An 8,866-nucleotide genomic window follows, 5' to 3' on the forward strand; every position below is an offset into this window, starting at 1 on the left:
GTGGTTGATCCTGATGTTTGGATGAATACAGGCCTCCCATGAGCCTATCCAAACTGGGACTGTAATGTGACAGAGGGCCATGAAGGCTTGGATCAGTACAACACTGTTCTTCTGGCAGATCTCAAAGAAGGAAGCAAGAAGCCAATAAACATGGTTAAGGTTACTGAAGTTACCCACTGGAGCCCCTGCTAAAATGAAATGCTGCCAAAGCAGATCCTGTGAGACTGAGGGACACTTTGTCAACATGAATTCCTATACATGCTTGAGTGCACTGTACCTCTCCTGGACCATGAACAGCCTCCCTCACACTCAGTTCCACTGTCCCAGACTTGATACTGATTCTGACTATACCCCAGGAGGAAGAAGAGCACCTACATCAGCCTTAAATGCCTAATAGTTATAACCCTGAAATTTTGAAAGACTTGTTTTCAGAAGTAAAGTGCTTACTCAGACTGTTAGCCCCTGGGAGTGTCCAGTGTCCTACCTGTGCAGATACTTGAATACAGTAACAAAGGTGGAAAACCCAATACTATTATGGATTACTGAACTGTTTTAGAATATTTTGCTGAGTTTACACACCTATAATATTCAAATGACGGAACTAAACAAAAAAGGGGATACAGATGAATGTCCATTTTGTAACTGTGTATTCAAAATGGTTAGGATAGATATATAGTTACATTCTCTTAATGAACAGAGGGATTTGTTGTAATAGTGTTTGTAACTAGGATATCATGTCTGCATCTTGTACAGCAAATAACCACTAGGAAGAGAGTATGCAATGCGTTAATTATTGAAAGTGTCCTACCAATTTGATTTGAAACTGTCTCATTGCTATTTGTCTGTCAATAAAATTATGGAAAAAAATACAGTAACTAAGGACTGCCTCCTTTGCCTTCATGCCTTAATGAAGACATGCCTTCACTGTCTATCTGATCAAGAAAGCTAACAAGCTTACCTTACACCAAGACCTAACTGTCTAGGTACCACATGCTGTACTTGGATAAACTGTTCTTAAAAATTGAATCCCCTGACAGATACCAAGTATACCCTGTCTATGGGTGGAAATAGCTCTGTTAGGAATGAAGTCTGGCAGGCTAGATACACTGTGGTCATCTTGGACAAAACTATTTTGGCCAAAACTCTCCTACAGGGATAATTTGCATAGAAAACTGCTCTTTGGAAACCTTCCATCAGTGATACAAAATAATCTGGTCCAGAGACCTAACACCCCTCTAGGGATCCAGTTGACTGAAACATCAACCCCAGCCAGAGAACTTTACCTAATAAGCCTGGAAGATCAGAGCCAGACCTGCCCCCACCATTTTTTCTGCAAGCTTGAGCTAGTGCCCTGACACCTGCAGCCCTGCAGCCAACTCAGGCTTCAGCACCTGTGTCCCTGGCTCTGACCTCATACATTACAGTAGATTCTCCCCACCTAAAGATATATAGGTAGACTACACAAAAATAAAACATAACTCTATAAAAATAGCTTGTAACCAGTTGTTTTTAAAGTATCTGTAGACATTCCTGCACACATGTGTAACCCAGGTATGTATTAACTACATCTACAAGTTTCGGAAATCCAGTCTTAGATCCACTGAAATTTTTACCTGGGTGCTCCTCTGAGGCTCATTCAAAAGAGACAATGCACACTGAACAGATCACACAAGACTGAAGCCTGAGGACATCATTCACAGGATTGTGTCATACCTATTCCCCTTGATTTTTGTGTCTTCTCAGGCTGCTTTCTGCAGTCCTTGCTTCCTCATTCCCTGACAGCTGTTTTTTATTTGTTTGTTTTTGCCTTAAACTGAATGGATCATTGCCCCAAGAGAATAGAACAATCACTTGAACATTTGACCAAGATTTGGTGAGTGTCCAAGGTACACTGGACACTCTTCTAGATCAGATGTTACAGAACAGGCAGGCCTAAATATGCCTCTGCCTAGAAAACAATGCGTGGGAAAACTCTAAGAAGACAATCTTGGGGACCTTGGCTAGAGCGCTTCCTAGGATCGCTGACAACCCTAACGGTACTGCATCTCATTGGGCCTCATCTTAGAAGATCCCATATAATATGCCCAGCATAGATTTGCCAAGGAAACTAAGAGATGGGGGACGTGTGACAAAAAATGTGTCCCCAAGCCAGTGTACTTCAGTTTCTTAGTCTTCCAGCTAGCAGTTTCTGTTCCAGTCTGGGTAGCTTTTGGTCTTTTAGAAACAGTTGGTAACTCTGATGCATAGCTGATCACTGTAATGCACATTGCATAAAATAATCCCCAATTGAGCCATTCCACCCATGTAATTCCTACTTGCTTATTCAATATAAACCTTAGACCACCGAGATCAGGGCCTGATATTTTGTTAATGATCCTGATCAGTGCCCATCAACATAAATAAATGTGGGGCCTGGGACATGGCTCAGTGGAATAAGCGCAAGGGCCTGAGTTCAATTCCTGGTCCCGCAAAAAAACCAAAAACCAAAAAATAAAACAAAACAAAAATAATGATAATAAAAAAATAAAAATAAATAAATGTGCCTCCAAATTCTGGGTGTCGTTTCATCGTTTCTGCTTACGATTGCAGCATTAGTCCAATTTTAGGACAAAGGCCTAAAACTCACTGGAGGTTAGCCAGCACTACTCTGTGTTGGAAGCTTAAGGAGACTGGAGAACCGGAGGGCTGCAGACCAATATCCAAAGGTGATGGCTCCAAAGGACAAGCATATTCAGGAAGACTGGTGCTCTTCAAAATGAGCAGACTACCACACTTCCTCCTCCTTTCTCTGTTTATCCCACCAAGGCTATAAGTCTATTGGTTTGTGCCCCCTACAGCCAGGTGAGTCTTCACCCCTCTCAGTTCACTCACCTACATGTCAGTTATCCATAGACATATCCACAACTGCTTTTTATTAATCTGCTAAGAATTTTTAACCCAATAAACTTGACATACCAACTTAATGGTCACAAAGTAGACAGTCTTGTCTAGGATTGGGAGATGAAGGGTGTAGTGTTTGAATGAAGTTCAAGGGATCACAATCAGAAGTGTTACTGCAGGAGTTGTACTCCTTCGGCTAGTCTCATGAGAAAATGAAGAAGTATATCTGGTGTTATGGTTTGTGTCTAGTTGTCTCTGCAAAGCCTCCTGAGGTCATAGCATGGCTTCTGGAGTTTGTGATTCATTGTGATTGTGGGTGTGTGTTCTGTAACTGACCTGGGGCATGTAATTTGCATTACAGTGTAAGGGGGGAATGAGAGGCTAGCTATCTACCTGAGCTGCTGCCCCTCCCTTATCTCTCTGCTCTTTGCTATCGCCGTGAAAGGTAGCTAGCTCTCTAGAACGTGCCACTCTGCCTTGGAGCCAGCTGAGTACGGACTGAAACCTCCACTAACTATGAGCTAAACAAACCTTTCCTTCCTAAGTTTTGAGTGTCAGGTATTTGTCCCAGCAATGAGAGAAGAGTAAGAGAGACATCCAGTGAGAGCTACTCAATGATTACACAAGATTAGTGACATTTGTGAGAACCAACTTCCCCCAAAGCCCTAAATCAACCTGCTTAGCACCAAAGCATGTGGCCTCCTTTCTGTCAACAGAAGCTCATGCAGTATCATCTAGTCCGCACTCTCCACTATGCAGAGAGGGAATTGCTTCTAGTACTAGTGGTTCTGAAGCAACGTAAAAGAGTTCTCGTTGCCCCACAACCTCATTGATATTTGATGTAGTTAGCTGCACTGATTGATAACACATTGTATTGCAAGGTCATGCCTTCCCCCATTGTATACACCTCTTTTCTATTTATTTATTTATTTATTTATTTATTTATTTATTTATTTATTTATTTAGGGAGGATACCAGGAATTGAACTCAGAACCTTGCTCTTGCCAAGCAAGATGCTGTGCCCTTAAGCTATAACCCTGGGCCCTGTTTATTTATTTTGAGACAGGGTCTTGCTACGTAGTGTAGGCTGGACTCAAACTCACTATGTAGCTCAGGCTGGCCTCAAGCTTGTAGTTATCCTTCTGCCTCAGCCTCCCCAATTCTGGGATTGCAGGTATGTGCCAGCACACATGGTTTATGCTTTATTTTGTGAGACTGTGTTTGGGACTCTGCAAAATCCCCCTGTTACTTTCTCAACTAACCACCTCTTAGGCTATGCAAATTGAGTTACAGAGAAACTGAAAGGAGGGGAAAAATAGTTCATTTATAAACTGTTTCATGTTTGGTTTCTGCTCCTCCAATCAATCATTATGTCAGAAGCACTTTTTCACTCCAGAAGCAGAGGTTTGAAGCAGCAAACATCATTGTGAATCTGAGGTAAAAATAAAGAGTTTCAAAAGTATTCAAGACTCTTTTCATGTATCATATAGAATGCACCAATGTAAGTTGCTAACTAGAGTGCAAAGTAGTACTTTGAAAACCTATTTGGCCTTTTTACAAAAGTTGAGTGTTTGGATACCTCATCTGTGAATTTCATGGTGAAAAACAAACCTACCAAAAGGGTGTATATATATGCACTAGGAAGCACTGAAAGGAATATATAGAATCATTAGTAATGGCATCAAACTAGATAGAGCCTGTTACAGTTTGTATGTAGATGTCCCCCAGAGAATCATGTGGGACTTTTTGGAGGTGGTACATCAGGGGTATGTGATCCTGGGATTAAAAATGTGATGCTGGGATTGATTCACTGGTGCTAGGATTAAGGGTGCCCCACCCTAGGTGTGAGTGCTACCTGCCATATGGGAGGGTAGCCAGGAAGGATATAACAAACAGAAAGGGCCGGTCTAAGCACCTGTCTGGCAAGTGCAAGGACCAGGATTCGATCCCTTCTACTGCATGCCAAGCCAGCTCCAGAACCCCAGGCACACCATGCTGGCCACTGAAATGGTGTAACGACACACGTCTGTAATCCCAGTGCTAGGGAAACTGATGCAGGAGGATCACTATGCATCCAAGCTGTATAGTGAGACCCTCTACCAAAAAATAAAGATTTTTTAAACAAATATTTAAGAAACAGAAAGAGAGCTGTTGCTCTCGCTGCATATTGCTTGCTGCTGTTGCCTCTTGCTGCTGTTTCCTTTAATCTGCTCTGCTTTGCTATAGACTTTTTTCCTCTGTGATTCTCTGTCATTCAGCCCTGTCTCAGAGCAGCCAATTGTGACATGGAACCTCTGCAAACTGTGAGCTACAATAAACCTTTCCTCCTTTAACTTTGCGTGTTCAGTGTTTTGTTTTAATTTGTTTTGTTTGATAGGAAATTTCCATGTGTACTGCGATTACAGTGTGCATCACCATGCTCAATGGGCGTTGGGTATTTTGTCTTAGCAACAAGAAAAGTAACTAAGGCTGGGGAGATAGCTTGGTGGTCTAAGCACCTGCCTGGCAAGAGTAAGGTCCCAAATTCAATCCCCAGTACTGCTTACTGTGCCCATCCCCCTCAACTGGGCATGGCGGCACACACCTGTAATCCCAGCACGGAGGAGGCTGGACAGGAAGATCACTATGAGTTTGAACTGCACAGAGAGACTATGTAAGAAAACAATAAAAAAAAGAAAAAGACAAGTAAGACAGAATTAAAATGCTAATCTAAATTAAATAAATATATAGATTGTGGTACACTGAAGCACCTGCTTCTGCAATGCCAATGTACTAATAACTATACACAAATAAATGAGTCCACAAAAATACTAGTCAAAGAAGCCAGAATCAAAACAATACATAGAAAATGATTTATTTATAAACATGTGAAATGAGACATAGACTAAGGATAATGATTAACATATCCCATCAGAGTATTGATCAAGGTTAACAGTGACTTCTTCACTTCTTCAGTGTTGACACGTGAGGTTTAGAAAGGTGCTCACTTTATGATCATTGTATGCAATATACATTTATTTGCTTATCACGTTTCTGTTATACTTTTAATAAATTAAAAATCCTGAGTTGTGTAAGTTTAGAAAATTGTTAGAGCCTTTACTTAGGAATTTCTAGAGATCTGAAAGATTAAGGAGCAGAAGGTATCATTTGTGCAGTTTACTTGAAAAATTTTCTACTTTTTGAATTGACAAAATAAATCCTTGAGTCTCTAGCTCATTTGTCTGTCTAACATGCATGATTGTGCACTTCATGATGTCATTCCATGATGTCATTCGATGTTTATATGCCCTTCTGCTTTCCTTGGACATTCCCATTGTGAAATACCGGTCCTAGGACTGTCATTCATATGAACTGCAACGTGATGAAATACCTGAGCTTGTCTAAGACATCTATCTAATAAACAGCTATTAGAACAAATATTAAAGTATTCCTTAGTTGCGCTTTTTTCCTATGTAGAACAAATACGGGTAACTTTTACATTATCATGTTAGTTTACAAAAAATGCACCCTAAAATTTTAAAGTACCATGCTAGCTTATGATATATATGAATCTTGAATGACACAAGTTAGAAATACAGACATAGAGTCCATGTTTTCATTCTTTTTTATTTGAAATGTCTAGAAACTTGCAGAGAGAAAAAAGTAGATTTGTGATTGTCAGGGGCTAAGAGTAGGGGACATGAGAGTTAATTATTTATGGTACAAATTTCTCTAGGGAGAGATGGTAATGCTCTGGAATGAGATGGGGTGGTGGTTGTACAACTATAGTATTTGTATTTATTAAAACCACCAAGCTGGAAATGGTGGTGCACGCCTGTAATCCTAGCACTTGGGAGGCTGAGGCAGTAGGACTGCTCTGAGTTGGAGGCCATCTTGGACTACCTAGTGACTTCAAGGCCAGCCTGAACTGCATAGTGCGACACGGCCTTAAATCAATCAATCAATCAATCAATCAATCAATCAATCAAATCACTGGATTGTACAGCATGAAAGGATGAATTCATGTAATGTGCATTATGCCTCAATAAATCTGTCACAAAATCTTAGTTGAGACTTTTTTGTTTGAGCACAATTCCTCTTCACTGGTAGATCATCTTTTTTTCTATGGAAGCATGTAGGTTTTCTTAAAATTTAGAAATTTCAGCATGATAATTTTTAACTTCATTGACACTATTTTCTCTAGAATATCTCTGACAGTATTAATTCCAGCGAGATAAAATCAGCCGTATGTTTTCTGCAAAATAGTTATAATCTCCTCAAGGGATTATACATGTTTTTGGATTGCCAAATTAGCACTATAAGGTGCATGAAAGATACTTGTTCTGGACAACTTGGTCCTTTTTCAAAAGAGGTTGTGTGTAGTTAAGTACATAAATACTTATATTTAAGGAAGGTTGTATAGAATACATAACCAATTCTATTTATTTTTTATTTTTTATTTTTTGGTATTTTTAGGAAAGGGTCTACAGGGTGTTCAGGGTCTCACTACTAGATCAGACTCATAGTGATCCACTTGTTTACATCATCCCAAGATCTGGGATTACAGGTGCGCGCCACCACGCCCAGTCTCAAATGCCATCTCAGCGTGCCTTGGGGACGGGGCTGGCATGGCAGGCCAGGAATTGAACCCCCAGCCCTTGTGCCTGCTTGCAAGACCTTTAATCTACTATTTGGCCAGCCCTATCAATTCTATTTTTAAGCAGAAAAGTGTTTAATAACTAGACTTAGATATTAAAAAAAAAAATCAAAGGATGCTTAGAGTAGAAATTCAGAGATTTCTTCTGAATGTTTGGCTCCAGGGTTACACACCTTTATTTGTAATTCAATGTGAGGAAGATAGTACAATACTGTTTTGTGGCTACCTATACCGTAGCTACCCAACACCTATGGTACCCATATAACTAACAAGTCAGCTTATTAATCCACATTGGAGCTCTTACCTGTGGGTCTTTGCTGTCACAACTGCAGAAAATTATGTACTATACCTCCCTTCTTTCAAACCATGGAAGCTTGTCTTACTCAGAGAATTTAACTCATATCTATAATCCTATTTCTAGAGGAGCCTCAGTAATATCCCTTTTTATTCTAACAGGACCTATAATAAAGATAAAGAAGTGGAGAGGAATGGAAATTGAAGATCAATTATTATGGCTTGTATTTAGATGACCTCTCAAAGCCTCACATTCTTATAGGTAGGGCTTTTCCTAAGGGGCTGAATTAGAATATTTGAATGTGAATTAAAGGTGTGAATGTGGGATACAGGTGAGATAGCTAACCTGGTCCACTGGTTGGACAAAAGGGAAAGTGAGCTTTTTGGCGGAACCAGGGATTGAACTCAGGCCCTTGCACTTACCATCTCCCCAGTTCCAAAGTGAGCTTTTTGGTACTGCTGCTTTGCTACTTGTGCTGCTTGTTGCTAATTCCTCCCAGGCCTGGTATGAACTGTTTCTCCTCTCCCACGCCACCCTGGATTGCAGCCAGCTGCCTATGGACTGAAACTTCTACAAGCTATGAGATGAAAGAAACCTTTATTCCTTTAACTTGTGGATGCTGGGTATTTTGTCCCAAGAATGAGAAATAGCTAGCTACACCAGTGGACATTACCTAGTACAGTTTTCTGCACTGTACTCAAAAATCATATACATCCATTTACGCATAAACCTTCTGATAAAAACAGCAGCAAGAAAATTATAACCCTCATTTTGGAGGCCACAAATTATAAATGGTAGCTAGCATCTGGAGGTCCTGTGATGCTGTGACACTCCAAGACAAGATTACATCGGCATAGGATCATCACTACCCTCTAAATCACTCAGTACTCCCTCCGGTTTTGAGTATGCCTAATAAATAGTGGCTAGCTCAGAATATCATAGTCTGTGCCCATCGGAGGTACTGACCTCCCAATCCCCCTTTTATACATCATTATATTTCCATTTTTTCTTTATCCTTCCCCATACCCTCAAACAAGCAGCTGGAGATCTCGCCC

The sequence above is a fragment of the Octodon degus genome, unplaced genomic scaffold (assembly GCF_000260255.1).
Source record: "Octodon degus isolate 3935 unplaced genomic scaffold, OctDeg1.0 scaffold00135, whole genome shotgun sequence".
Classification (NCBI taxonomy): domain Eukaryota; kingdom Metazoa; phylum Chordata; class Mammalia; order Rodentia; family Octodontidae; genus Octodon; species Octodon degus.